Source organism: Microtus pennsylvanicus, chromosome 10 (genome assembly GCF_037038515.1).
Source record: "Microtus pennsylvanicus isolate mMicPen1 chromosome 10, mMicPen1.hap1, whole genome shotgun sequence".
In the NCBI taxonomy this organism is placed as follows: Eukaryota; Metazoa; Chordata; class Mammalia; order Rodentia; family Cricetidae; genus Microtus; species Microtus pennsylvanicus.
Window position 1 is genome coordinate 74,065,095 of NC_134588.1, and position 14,671 is coordinate 74,079,765.

Consider the following 14,671-nt stretch of genomic DNA (forward strand, 5'->3'; position numbering starts at 1 on the left):
CATCTCTGAGTCAAGATATAAGGACTGTGAACTCCAGCACCATGTCTGCTTGCATGCCTCCATGCTCCCTGCCATGATGATAATGGACTGAACCTCTGACACTGTAAGCAAGCCATCCTGAGTAAACGTTTTCTCTAAAAGCGTTGCAATGGTCGTGGTGTCTCTTCACAGCAATGAAAACCCTAAGATCCAACTACACAAAAAAGGGAGCATAATTCCCCAACTGATACAAAATTCTCTAAGTTAGAGATTCTGTTGAGGCATCAGTTCTAAACTCTATAGAGCAACGGACTACTCCTCTGTTCAAGGAGCACTTCAAACAGAAAAGGTCTAAGTTACCACTTCTCATCTTGCACGCGTGCGTGCACACACACACACAGAGGGGAAGCATACACAGCCACTTAGTGACTAATGCCACTGTCATGCAGCAGAATATGGTATCTCCTGATTCCTCACTTTCCTATTCAAATGGTCCCTATCAGTTCTGTCTTCTAAATGTATTCTGTGTCTGCCTACTTTTTTTCCACTTCCTCCCCATCTTCTTCCTAAACCACTGCAGTAGTTTCCTTCAAAACCAACAGCATGTAGTTTTGCTTGTGAGCCACTCTTCCTACTTCAGCCACAGAGAGCTTCTGAAAGCACAAATGTGTCACTGTGCCATCTAAAACTTTTCAGCCAGTGCCCAGGACCTCGGGACATCTGGTAGACCAGACTCTATCAGGAATTACGATGTGAGTCCTGCATACACTATTCCTTTTCATGGCATAGCCCTGTGCCAGGAACCATTGGCTTGGACACAGGACAAGGACATATGAAAATACGGCAGCCTATCCTTCACAGTGATTGGTTCGAGAGTGGGCATGTGACCAGAGCTGAACCAATTATAATCCTCCCTTAGATTTATTCACACCAGCCCCAAATCTGGCTTCAAGCTTTCAGCGCTGTCAGTGATCTGAATGTAGCATCTTCCATCTGTATTTGTCTAAAGCAGTTTAAGTGGGGTCCCTGTGTTTGCCACCAAAATGTCCCCAGTATTGTGAAGAGAGCTGGGAGTTTGTTCCTAAGAAGACATAATTTATAGTCAAAGGATTTCTTTATAGCTTTTCCAATGTTTTTCAAAGCTTTGTAAACTTCATTTGTGGTAGTGCTGGGGATTGAACTCAAGGCTTCATGCATAGTAGACAAGTATTCTACCATTGAACTATTCCTTCAGCTGTGGTCACTTTGTATTTTGAGATTATAAGATAGACATGTCTATGGTCTTGATCTTATAGGAAAGAACTCTAGTGCTCAGAGATGTGACACAGTTTGCTTAAGGTTAAGAAGTAATGAATGGCCCGGTAGTGCTGGCGCACGCCTTTAATCCCAGCACTCAGGAGGCAGAGGCAGGTGGAGCTCTGTGAGTTTGAGGCCAGCTTGGTCTGCAAGAGCTAGTTCCAGGACAAGCTCCAAAGCTACAGAGAAACCCTGTGTCAAAAAACAAAACAAAACAAAAAGTTATGAATGAGGAGAGCTAGTCACCAAATGTCTCTTCAACCCAAGGCACCACCAGCCCATCCCTGCTTGTGCACACAGAGGTTCTGTAAAGTAAGCCCAGGATGGCCACAGCAACCTCAGGACAGGCCACTGCAGACGAGGACAGGCCACTGCAGACGAGAACAGAGAAAGACAAAGACTGAGTTCTACCCAAAGCTTTATTTATAGCAAAGACAAGAGAGGAAACCTCTCAGCTTGCTTTCTTCTTTCCACTCCTGTTTCCTGTTCCTGTAATCCATGTCAAGTTTGTAGGCTACACTATAATTCAGCCATATTCTAGGCAATTACAGATTGGAGGGCTAGCTTGCGAAGTAAATCACTATATAACTCTTTTACCAGACGCATAGTCAACCACTGACTATTGTACAACCACATAGGGTTAGGGCCGCCTTCATTATAATTCCTTTTATTTTTTTAATAAGTGAAAACAAAATAGATATATACCCCTGTCCTCTGGGAATCTATGCTATGCTGCTGTAAGAATCTCACGAGGTACCCGAGGCTAGCAGGTACGTGTTAGTTACCCCTGTCCATTGAGGCCTACGGAGGGTGGGCTGAGCCATGTTGGCTTTGTGAACAGCCCACCCTCTTTACATTTAGCAGCACTGTGGCCCACTGGCCCAGAGAGAAATGTCCCCAGAGGCTGCTCAGTCTGCAGGACCTAACATTACCGGCCCTTGGTTCACAGAGCTGGTTTTACTTTCTTCCCATCTTGTCCTACATTCACAACCTTCTTTACTACCAGGAAATCAATAGGTGAGAACATCTCTTCTCCCTGGAAACATCTTCGTGGCCTCCCACCCTCTCCTTCCAGTGGTGGAGATATAACTTCATTCCTCCAACAGAGGGGCCGCTAGCCCACCTCTGATCATCCGCTGCTCGGAATGTTCACTCAGCCCTCCTCTCCATCATTCTCATCATTGTACAAACCTGTGGCTTTCCCCATAGTCTAACCTGCCCCCCATAGGCTAACACAAAGGAAAGTTAGAAAGAGTGGGCTGCATGTGTCTTTAACCCTAGCACTGGGTGAGCCAAGACAGGCAAATCTCTGTTGAGTTTGAGGCCAGTCTGATCTACATATCAAGTTTAAGGTCTGCCAGGGCTACAGAGATGTTGCCTCTAAATTAATTAATTAAAATGGATATAGTTACAAGCAGTAGAAAGTTGAAAGTAAGTGGAAACAATATAATTTTCTTCCTTTTATGTTCCTAGTAAATAGGTAGATGACTTAGAATGGGTGACTCCCCAGACCTTGGGAATCCAGTTATCCTAATGTGTTTCATCAACATTCTGCACACAGGACTTCCACTACAGACACACATGGCCACTGCAGCCGTGGCCTTCACCAGCACATTCCTGCAAAGAATGCTGGCCAAGGAAAAGCACATTGCTTCCCTATAAAGCCAGTTTAGTATTGCACACTTTCACTTCTTACCGGCTGGGACTGAGTCACATGATCGTATGTAGTAGGCCACCAAAGCCTCCAGTGTGTCACATCCTTAGTGCGGTCGGTCACTCGTGGTTCTCTGTTCCCTATTGGGTTACTTGTGTGCAATAGGTCTAATGCCATCTGACTTCCAGCCCACTGTCCCAGGAACATGTTTAGCATGTTTAGCAACTGTTTCATGCTGCTAAATGCAAGGGACACTTCTCTGTCCTTATCTTACCTGAGCCCCAAGCAGCATCTAACACAGCTAACAGGTTTCTCAGTCTTGGGCACAGGTATGTAGACTCCTTTGTTCTCCTCTGGACTCCAGCCTGTCTCTCAATGTTCTTTCCTGCCTGCTATCTGGTCTCACTCCCCGGGTTCCCACTGAACCTTCTCTTCTGCATCTGCCTATCCTCCCTTTAGGTGTTCTCAGCACCTATGGTCTTTCCCACTGGAGTGCACCCCAGAATGCACCTTCACCCCAGCGCCTTCTCCTGTGCTCTTAGTGATTGAGCAACCCTGGGTATCTAACAGGCATCTTCAAGTCAGTATGGCTAAAACAAGATTGTTGGTGGTCCTCGTGGAAGCAGTTGTTTTCCTCCAGGCCACCCCACCCCATAAATGAGGCACTGTTTCCCACTCACTGGAAGAAACTTGAGACCTACCCCTTCATTTCTACATTTCATTCTCTTACATCCATCTTCCTGGCCTTAAATCCAAAACAGTTTCTCTCAAGTACGCATCTTAACACATCTACTACGTTAGTTCAAATGCTCCACATACTCGGCTCAGATTAGGGCAAAGTTTAATTGGGTCCCTGCTTTTCATTTTTGCCTGACAACTGCTACATCTACTCTTCCCACGGCAGCAAATCAGAATGTTAGTGTTTTCCAAAAACCCATCAATGGAACAAAACAGAAAGGCTCTTTCTCTTTGGCTCTTCCTCCTGGTCTCTACTTCGTCCCCAAACTTTTACAAACCAGGCTTCAAATGATAGCTATCTAATTCTCCTTCAGTTCCTTGACAGCTTCAGAGTGTGCCCCTTCCAAGGCCTTGGCACCCTCTGCCCTCAGCCTGCACTTTCTGTATTACCCGCCACTTTCCCAGAAGGCTAACTCTTCATTCTTTTGCTTTCAGTTTCAACATCACCTTCTCAGTTCTCCTGACCACGCCCACTTTTATTCTCTATCCCAGGCCCCTTGTCATTGAAATTTGTCTTTTCTACTAAAAGTCACTTCGTGGGCCCGGAGGTGGTGGTGTACGCCTTTAATCCCAGCACTGGGGGGGGGGGGGGGGGGGGGGACAGAGGCAAGCGGATCTCTGTGAGTTCAAGGCCAGCCTGGTCTACAAGAGCTAGTTCCAGGACAAGCACCAAAGCTACAGAGAAACCTTGCCTCAAAAAAAAAAAAAAAAAAAAAGGGCCACTGTGTGGAGGGAGAGGTTTCTGTTGCACCACCCCCACCATAAACACAAGGCCCAGTGCTCACACATTGGACACCCAATCACGCATTTTGGCCAAATAGAGGTGACAATGTGGACAGGTTTCCTTGCCAGGGACAGGTCCTTGTGCTGTCTGGAGTATTTTAGAGACAGGCAACCTCCCCCTTGCTAATAACCACAACAAGCAATGCAAATACACTCCATTTCTAGATTTTTCTCTTTACAATGAACTTAACCTGCTGGCTGCGTGTGTAAAAACATGGTTCCAGTCTCATGCCACTTTTGTGTTGCCCAGGAGGAGCAGACCTGGCCCTCAGCTCTCTCAAAGCCACTTGATTTTACCAAGAAGGAACAAGGTTGTGCTTTGCTCTATAGGCACGCAGGCAGAAGCTGGGACCAGGTCGCCTTTTTCATCACAGCGGTGTGGATACCATTGTACATCTACCTGCCTGTCCTTGTGGCCTTCCACTTCCAAAAATTATCCCAGCCAACTCCTCAGCATAAAGGAGATGTACAAATCTCAGCAGGCTAGCCAAAGGAAGCTTGGTATTTTTAGCCCGGAGTCTGGAAGGGGAGAGTCTCTAAGACTCGCCACCTCTTTCTAGAGGACTACCCCCACCTCTGGCTCCCAAGGCTAGGCAGGAACGTCTTCCATCTTAAAACCAGCCATTTTCCCCCCATCTTTTTCCACCTTCAAGTTACCCCGAGCCATCCCTTGAGACAAGGAATCTCACAACTCGCTTTTCTCCCGCCGGGTCAGGGACTAAGGCCGGAGGGGCATTTGCATAGCTTAACTCGGCCAAGCGCTCAACTGGCCACCACAAGTGACTGGCCGGAATCCAAGCTCCGCCAGCTTCGCGGAGCCACCGAGAGGGAGGATCCGGGTAAATCCCGTTTGGGGCACCGCCCAGAGCCGGACAAAGGGGCGGGCCAGCGATCCGCTCCACTCCCCAAGGCAGGCAGCTTTCAGGGCGGGGTGAGCAGTGGAGGCGGGGTGAGCAGTGGGGGCGGGGCACGGGCGGGGCGTGGAGATCAAGGTGGGAGGGGTAGCCGGCGGTGGGAGTGCGGATTGACGGCCGAGGGGGCGGGTCGAGCGGCGGGAGCCCCGCCCTGCTGCGGGGGAGAAGCGAGCGATGGGGTGTTGCCTTGTGTGGGCGGAGCAAGCGTCGGGGGCGGGGCCCGGGTGGGCCAGACGCGTGGGGCGGCAGAGCGGCGCAGGGAAGCGGTGCCTCTTTCTCCGCCGCGGCCCCGCCCCTCCGCGCCCCGCCCCCGCCGCTCGGACGGCCCGAGTCGCGCCCTCCCGCTCTGCGCCGCCGAACTTGGTCTAACTTCCTCGGCCGACCGGGCCGTGCTGCCGCCGCCGCCGCCGCCACCGCTGCCGCTGCCGCGCCCGGGTAAGTAGACCGCGCGGCCCCGCTGCAGCGTCGGGCCTGTCCTCATTGTCTCGGGCTGGTCCTCGTGAGCGTCCCCTCGGGACGGCGGCGGCTGCTCCCTGCGTCCCCGCTCGGCCCCGGGACTCCGTTGCCTGGCGGGGGGCGGCTCCGCGGGCGGCGCGGGCTTTGTCTGCTGAGACCGCCCGCGAGCTCTGGAGGCCGCCGCCGGGACCCCGCTGAGCCCAACTCGGGCGCTGTGTGGAGTGAGAGGCTCGGCGGGCGCCCCGGAAGGTGTGGCTGCACCCTGCTGCCGCCTGGACTCTGCCGCTCCTCACCTGTGAGCCCAGCGGAGGGCGCCTTCTTCAGCTCCGGTCCCGGGTGAGGGGACGGTCGCCCAGCCCCCACCCACCCTGAGTTTGCTTCCAGCCTCTGGGTCCCACGCTGTCCTGCCGGAGTTTGAGGAGGTGGCGACGCCGGCATTTCGGTGCTGGTCGCTAGAGGCTGTGTTTGGAAGTAGAGCCCGATCCCTGACCTAACCCGAGCTTTGGACAAGTTTTGGTTCTAGCTTTACCTTTGCTCAGCCCAGGTTGCAGCCCCCATTCCTTCCCTGTGAGGCGTGCAGTGCAGAGGGTGGGGAAAGTGTGCGCATGGGGACTTCGGTCCTGAACCTCAGAAACTGCTGTCTGGAGGAGTGAAACTCGTTCTCCGGTGAGAGGCGGTCAGTATTCCCAAAACTCAGTGTCTTAAGCCAGTGCTTGCCTGGAGCTGGTTGCCGAGCCATAGTGAACACTTAATGGCTGTATAAGGAAGGTGGTGTTTGGGGACGTCGAGATGTGTTGGGCAGCGTGTGCAGGACGCTGGGTTGGAGTCTGTAGCAGGTGTGTTCCCAGCTCTCTAGGAGGTTGTCCCTAGGATTGGTGATTGTGGGTCAGTTGCCTGCCAAATACTGGACAGTTTCTACACAGACTCTTGACTTCTAAGTAGAAGTTGGTGCCTGCTGAGTGCTTCCTTCTTTATGGGGAAATCTGGGGCCCCACGTTCTAACAGCTCAGAGGTTGCAAGGAGACACCCTTCCTTTCAAAACTCCTGGGCTCTGGAACCCTTAGAAAGAAGTGCAGACTTCTGCTGTCCCGAAGCCTTGTAGCCTATTCTGACAATGTTTTTCTTTTTGGAGTCAGGGTCTTGTGTAAGGCAGGGTTGTCTTGAATTCATAATTCTTCTGCCCTACTTTCTACATTTGTACATTCTGCAACCTCTCCACATTTTTGGACCCTCTTTGAACCACCTAATGTGTTTCAGAGACTGCGGTGCCCTGTGCTGTAGTGGGACACTCCTGGGCTCATGCCTCCTGACAAGTAGGTGGTCAGTGGTGTTTATTGATATGAGCTTGACCTAGGCCTAGTTGCTCCATTCAGTCAAACCATCTGAGCCACTGATCCTCCAAAGGTTTTGGTTATTTCCAAGAAAAAAAGGCACCAAAGGGGAAGGGTTGTCTGCCCTGGGAAGACACCCCCCTCCCACCCTCTTCTTTAGTGCAACTGGCAACTGTGTGTTCTCTGAGAACAGGTGAGGGCTTCTCCCTTGCTATGTTTCTGATGGAGGATGAAACTCATGCCTTGTGTGGGTGGGGAGGAGCCTGCCCTGCAGGTTATAGAAATGAGGCGAAATTACAAAGAGGCCAGGGTGCAGGGAAGCCCTGGGTTCTTTAACCACTTCCGGGGCCTTACCCTGGGCCACCATGTGCCTAGGGATTTGACCTTGTTTAACTTTAGCAGAGAAGTTAAACAGAATTATTTTTTACAACACCTAAAAAGGCCAGTATGCCAGTCCTGAGAACTCGTTGCTTGTTTAAAATCTAGTGAACTTATGATCAAATGTACAGCTTTTACATGGCATAATAGTGAGTTTGTTAAGGCTTAGTAGTTATGGAGACTTATATTAAGCCACTGTCTCAGCCTTCCTTTAATTGTTTAATCCCTGAAACAACTCAATGTGGTAGACATTAACTACCTGATTTTACAAATGAGCAAACTATGGCCCAGAAAGGTCAAAGTGATTTCCTTGTGGTCTCTGCCTGAGAGTTGGAGCCTCTCATTAAGAGATGCCTTCCTCCTGGAGTTGCTTAAACATAGTGCGAAAGCCTGGCCCAAGGTGGAAGGAACTAGTGAGTCCTTCAGTACAGGTTCCTTAAGGCCCAGCTTCCATGCGTCTCAACTGTCTACCAAGATTAGTTAGGACATACCACCCCTAAATCCCTGACGGTTTGCCCCAACTGTAATGTCTGCCCTACAAGGCCAGAGCATTGCAAGCATGGCTGGAGAGTCAACACCTTCTGTAGAGATCAGGGTTTGATTGGTTAATACCAAAGTCTTTTTTTTTTTCATCTCCACATTTACATCACATCACTTATTTGCTTTATGATGCCGTTATAGTAGACCAGTTCCTAGTTCATATCCCCAGTCACTGAGACGTAGCCCGATGAATCTTGACTCGTATCGTTTCTGCCCATTTGTGGCAGATGTGGCATAATGAAGTGGCATTTCATTGGCTACACCAAGTAACACGTCTGTAGTCACCTTCAGGGTCGGGGTGGGGTTGGGGGTTGAAGTCAGAAACAATGAATGGCAGGAAGCCTATACTTGGCTGTCACTTGTTTCTCCTCAAGCTCTGGGTCCTAGTTTCGTTCTCTGTCTCTGTGCCATCAAGAATGCTTTTGTAAACTAATCAAAGAAATGCGTTTTAAAGATGGGCTTGCCCCATTTGAAAGGTAGACAATTAATAAACATGACTGAACCCTAGGGCCTAGGGATGGAGAGGTGGTCTTTAAAGACCTTGCGTACTTGTTTCCTCTGACCCTTCAGAAGTTACTGGGGCGCCTGCAGTGCCCTTTTCCTCATTACCTAATTCCCATGCTTATGCTAAAGCAGGAAGTCCCAGCCTAGAGGCTGCTAATGGAGGTGACAATCCCTGTTTCCTGCTGCTGGCTGTTTGTGTCTGCAGAGAGATAATCCTGCCTGTGGCCTGTGGGCAGGAAAGCAGGCTTGGCCGCCCTTCTCTTGTGGCCAGTGACTGTTGAGCACGTTGCACTTCCCGTCCTTGCCTGGATGTGAAGTTACTTGTCCTAGAAGCCGAGCAGGTAGAGGTGCCCTTCATTTCCACGCTCTAAGAATTGCTCATGTGACTGGGGCCGAGCTTCGGGACAGTGCGTGTGGAGCAGAGCGCCTATTTGCTAGGGTGACTGGAGGGAAGGACAGGATAGAAACCTGTTGGATGCTTTTCTCTAGCCACACTGGGTTTTGCTTTGTGTTCTGTCTGCACATCAGCCAGGGGCCATGAGTAGAGGTGGGGAGACCTGGGGTTATTCTTTGTGAAGGTTGGTTTGCCATTGGTTCTTAGGCATGGGTACTGCTTTTTCAGGGCCCCTGTTTCCCCTCTGTGCAATGGCAGGAGACATAAAGGCCTGTTGCAGCTCCTGGCTGGTCACTCGTGACCAGAATAGGCTGTCCTTGGTTGTTTTCAGAGTCTTTGGCCTGGGGAACGGGCAGCGTTTCGATTTGCCTTTTCCTGCAGTGTAGCGGTGCCGCTTCCAGCTTATAAATTACTTCAGGTTTTGTGGTCTCCTGGCCACTCTCTTCCATCCCTCTGCTTTGATTCAGACAGAGCAAGTACTTGCCTTGGTTCAGGACAGGACCTGGCCTGTGTGCGACAGTTGATGCACCTGTCCGCTCAGCATGAAGATGCCCAGCAGTCCAGCTTGCAGACGGGCAGTCAGGAGGCCAGCCTTTGGCTGATGTCTCATTGCTAGCTGTGCAACTTAGACTGGAGTTACATCTTTTCTCCTCTTTGAAGGGAGCTAAATCAGACCTGCCCTGCCTGTCTTGGCTGCTGAGAATCCAGTACACACTTCAGGTTTGAGGAACCACAGTCTCAGGCTTCTGGGTTGGGCCTGACCCTGACGCTGTTTGGGGACAGCTGCTATCTTTCGGGGCAGTTCCCAGCAAGTGCTTACCAACAGCTGATTCTGGGAACTCTGCTTCCTCCACCCTTGAGGGTTGGGTGGGGCTGGGCGGGGCTGTGGGTTTTCTCTTTGGAAGTAGTAGGTCTGGTAATCAGTGTAAGTGGGCTTGGGCAGACTGCAATTGACTTGTTCACCTCTTAGGATCTGTTCTGCCTCCCTCTTTAAGCAGCCAGAGCCCACATCTATCAGTCAGACTCCTTGGGCTCTCTTGGTCTGTATACTGTGTCTAAGGACCAGAATAGATGTCTAAAGTGGCTGTTGGCATACTGGTAGGAGGTAAGCTAATGGTGTCCTCTAGACTCTTGAGTTCTCAGTCATCTTGCAGAGCTGAGGTGGTGGGGAAGAGCCAGGTCAAAGGCTGGTAAACCTTCTCTCTGGGTTTTTTCTTGCTGTGTGCCCCAGCCATTGGGTCTGTGATCTTGTATGTTACAGAGCCCAACAAACACTCAAAAACAGGGACTTTGAGGATGTCATAGCTCTGACATCCAACCAGGGTCCTTACAGCAACTAGAAGGGAATGAGTGTCCCCTGAGATAAATGTCTTTTGTTAGTTTTTGTTGGTGTGGTGGGGGAACGGGTTTAGCATGATCAGGGAGTCCTCAGCAGGGTTTCCTTCAAAGTTTCAGAGGATAAGGAAAATACCTACCTCAGCTTTAGTGCCCCAGATCCGCTGCACAGTTCATGCTCTGGTGGGACTCCCAGCACTGGCACTGTATAGTCTCAGTGTTGATGGTGTCCAGCTTTGCTTCTTTGCTTCCCACACTGGCCCTAAATGCCCCTCTCCATGGCTTCTCTGTTTCTTGACCAGCCTGTACTCCTGGTCCTTGTGAAACCAGTCTTCTGAGGCTTGTAGGAGGTGACCAACTCCATACCCAAGTGTTAGTGATACTCTAAGTGAGGGGGAGGGGCCTTGAGTCCTGGAACCCTGAGGAACTCCATGTTTAAAGAAGAAAATGATGTTAACTTGGTAAGGTGAACTATTCAAGATGGCTGTAACAAGGTTTTTAAGTAGGGGAGAGAGACTGGGCTCAATTCCAGAACCCTAGGAAAGTCAGAACTTACAGCCAGGGAGCAGTATGCCAGGATCCTAGAGAATTTTTGAGGGTAGGAGACACTTTCAGCTGAATAGACCTCATAGGGTTCTTCCTCAAGGCAAGCCAAGTGGCCAAATATTATGTGGGGGATAAAGAAGGATGAGGAATTTGGTAATAAATTGGGGGATAAATTGACTTAGCAGGATTCATGTGAGAACGGGCCTCCACAAATCTGAGATTGGACAGAGCTGATTGAACAGAGGGTTTAGAGCACTTGGCTAAAGTTTGGTGAAGGCCTGAATCCTTTCAGTATCCTTTGTTCCATTTTGTGAGTTTTTACACTGGCTAGGCTCATGATCACCCACATTTGTTTCTCAGGAGTGACATTTTCTCCTGTAGGGGTTTCCCAACCAGTACCATTCCCTCTGACACTGTCAGTAAGGCTCCAGAACGGAAGGTGGTCACCATTGAAACCTTAGTCTTTTTGTTGCAGTGCGTACCCCTAGGCAACAGGACCTCGTGTCTCTGCAGCCCCCATCTCCAAACTTTGGGCTTCTGGGACTATTGGCTATCCAATCACGGGCATTCTCTTTTCTGAAATCCTCTACAGCTGCAGAGGGGCTTCTGTCTTGTGCTTCCCCAGTCCTACACAAACCAGTGGGACCACTCTGTAGCCCCTACCAGCCTAGGACTTTCTTCTTTTCTCTGCTCTAGGTCCTGGAGGAGCCATGGGGGTGGTCCCTTCCATTCCCTGGGTCCACACAGTGGAGGGACCATAGGTGGGCCCTCCCATTCCCTGGGTCTGCACAAAAGAGGAGCCATAGGTTCCCCCTTCCATTCCCTAGGTCTACCCAGTTGTCTTTCTGATTTGCATGTTCTTCCCTTCTCCAAGAGGGAGACTTCTCTGGTTTTCTATCTGTCCCCTCTTTCATTGGTCATCCATCCCTGTGTCCCTGGTGCAGGTGACCTACTAATCTGTCTGCCTGAAGCTCTTCTCATCTCAGTCTTCTAGGAGCAAGGCTCCCTTCTGCTCTGAGGAAAACCTGCTGTCTGCAGGTAGGGCTTACTCACTTCTCCAAAGGGAAGGCCCCCATGACCAGTAGCTGTTCCTGCAGAGGCAGACTGGAGATCATGCCTGTTCTCTGCAGTCACCCTGCCTCTCCACGGGCATTGTCTCTTGCTGTCCTAGTTGCTTCCTGTGGAATACAAGCCGTGGTGTAAACAGGATAAGTTGGGGGGGGGGTGTTGCCAAGAAAAGAGTCTGTGGTAGTGGAGAGTGTTTGTGTCCCTGAATGGCCACAAGCATAGGAAAAGGATGGACCTAGGTACCACAGTGATGGCAGGTTCTGCACAGAACCCCCTCTGAGTTCTGAAGTTTTCCCCTGAGAAGACCAGTATGGTGAAACAGGATATGCCCTGGAGACTCAGAGCCTCCCTGAGGCGGGGGAACCTTGAAGAAATAATAAAAGGTGGGGTTACTGGTAGAACATGCCTTGACCTTGCACTGGGTCCTGTCAAGGGAGCAGGAGGTGCTTCCAGCTTTTAGGTTTGTTGCTAGGGTGGTCCTAGTAGCTTTGAGATCCCGTTTGTGCTTGTTTGGGGGGGAGTCATTTGTTGAACACTTCACAGTCAGGAAAGCATACTTGTCCCCTCCCTGGCCTCTGTTCTCTGAGCCCTGGGCAGTTGTGAGCTTGAAGCCATTGTGAAACAGCCAGCTGTATTGTTCCTGGGGTTGAAGTTGTGTGCAGCCAGGGTTGTGCTCATGGACCACTCCCTGTTGTTCAGGTCTCTCCCTATACCGTGGCCCCCACTTGCTCTAATGGCCATTGTGTCATCCCCTAGGCAGCAAGAAAGGCTGGGATGGGTTTTGTATTATTCCTTAGGGGCAAAATCACGTGAAGGAAGTACATCAGTGCTTTTTAGTGCAGAGTACTTATTGACACACCCATTAAAGGGGGGCTTTTAGACCATATGTGTAACCCTTTAGCAAGAATAGGCACAGGAATGCATCTCCCAACCCTATTCTATGGTTCCGTTTCTTGAAAGGTACATGCGGCTTCATGGCTAAGGGTTGGGGTTTTAAGCTGAGATTTTGGAGAAACTGTTTTTTAGCTTGTCCTTGGAGTGGGGCCAGGCCTAGAAATCTGTTGAAATAGCTTTCTTTAGCTGCTAAAATGGGGATGGGCTCATAACGCTAAGACTTGGAGCCTTGCTGGCTGCTGGGGAGGCCCCTGGAGAAGCATCTGCAGGATGCTTTGGTTTCAGCCTCCCTGGGACAGACAGACAGACGCTGTTAGACAGACAAACATCTTTGATCTTGGGATCCTATAGGTGGCCGTTGGTGTGTGGTAGCTTAGTTTCCTTCCTGCCAAAATCTGCTTTTTTTCGATAGGAAAACTTTCTGCTTGTGGGCTTAGGGTGAATGAAGTAAGCAGGGAGTGGAGTGGGCTCCCAGGCCTGTACTCCCTCCCTGGCCGACTTAGTGTCTTCTCCCTCCCCTCCCCCACAGCATCTTGTCTTAGGGAGATGCCAGATGCTGCCTAAAGAGAGCTATTCATGAAATATTTTCCCTCCCCCTCTCCCCGCTCCTCTCTCTCTTTGTTTCTTTCTTTTTCTTAGACAAAATCTTCCTACATAGCCTAGGCTGACTCTTAAATTGTTCTCCTGCCTCAGTACTCTGAGTACTAGGATTATAGGTATATGCAAGTACACCTGGTTATGGTACCTCTAGCCAAAACCTTAGGTAAACACATTGAATTGAGTTTCACCTTTTTTTTTAAATCATAAAACAACCCAGAAGAAATAACAGAAATGCATACTTCTGACTAATTCAGCTGCATCACCCCCCAAGCCCAAAGCCTCCACCATCAGATGTTCAGAGCCAAGTCAATTGTGACAACCCCCATGCACACACCCCTCTCTATCTCTCTTGCTTATTCCCACAGTGGCATGCAGCTTACATTGCTCTGTCCATACTGAGGCTCCCTGAGGTTTATCCTGGGATTGTCCCGTTTTAGCACACATACATGAAAAGACTGTACTCCATTCTTGTTAGCAGCAGCAGGTTATCTTGCTGCAGAGTGAGCCTTGACTGACTCACTCTTCCAGCACCCTTGATGGACATTGAGGTTGCTTTCAGTGTTTGCTTTCACAAGCCCGATTGTCAGGTGCCTTGAACATACAGGTGGGTCTGAGGTGCCTGCTGTGGAGTTGAAGCATTGAGGGGATTGTTAGAAACATGGCTGCTTTGATTCCAAGAGGAAGGGAAGTTTCTGAGGCGTGAAGCTGAGGGGGATCTTCTATTTTTGCCGTCGGGGGCTGAGTTGGCAGGAGGCTGCGTGTGCTGCTTTCCTTCCTTCTTGCGGCTCAGCTCAGACCATGCTCTTTCCATGAGCACATGTAGAACTCTTGGCTGTGCTGTGACCACTAGGCCTGTGCATGCACAAGTGTGCCATGGTGTCTGAGGAGGAGGCTGGTGAGATGAGCTGTGCAGGGAGGTCACTTCTCACAGTGTGCACTTAGTTGGAGCTGCCTACGCTCTGGGTAGTGTGAAAGCAAGCTGGAACTGGTCGGTCTCAGACAAGCTAGAAGGGCTGATGCTAGGATCAGGCCTCCCTCCGCTGCTGTGGGAGCCCTGGTATCCTGCCTGCTTTGCAGCTGGGTCTAACTGGCTTGGTGTAAAACTCCCTATGAAGACGTCCAGGTAGATGGGTTTTCTGTTTTGAGTAGGTCCTTCCTGAGTAGAGAGAGGAGGGGTTGGGATGTGAGAGAGGATTGTAGGAGAGGGCACAGGCTTCCTAATGTTTTCTGACAGTTTCCTTGTTTCCTGTAGCCTGTGTCC

The 14,671-nt window shown here is 50.3% G+C and overlaps 1 protein-coding gene across 1 annotated transcript in view; it reads left to right on the forward strand.

The window, feature by feature from the left end:
• The first annotated feature begins 5,611 nt into the window (after positions 1-5,611).
• Tspan14 (tetraspanin 14) overlaps positions 5,612-14,671 on the forward strand; it is a 57,978-nt gene continuing 48,918 nt past the window's right edge. Inside the window, exon 1 of the mRNA XM_075988669.1 lies at positions 5,612-5,799. The gene's annotated coding sequence lies outside the window, so the exon portion shown is untranslated. The remainder of the gene's footprint in view (positions 5,800-14,671) is intronic.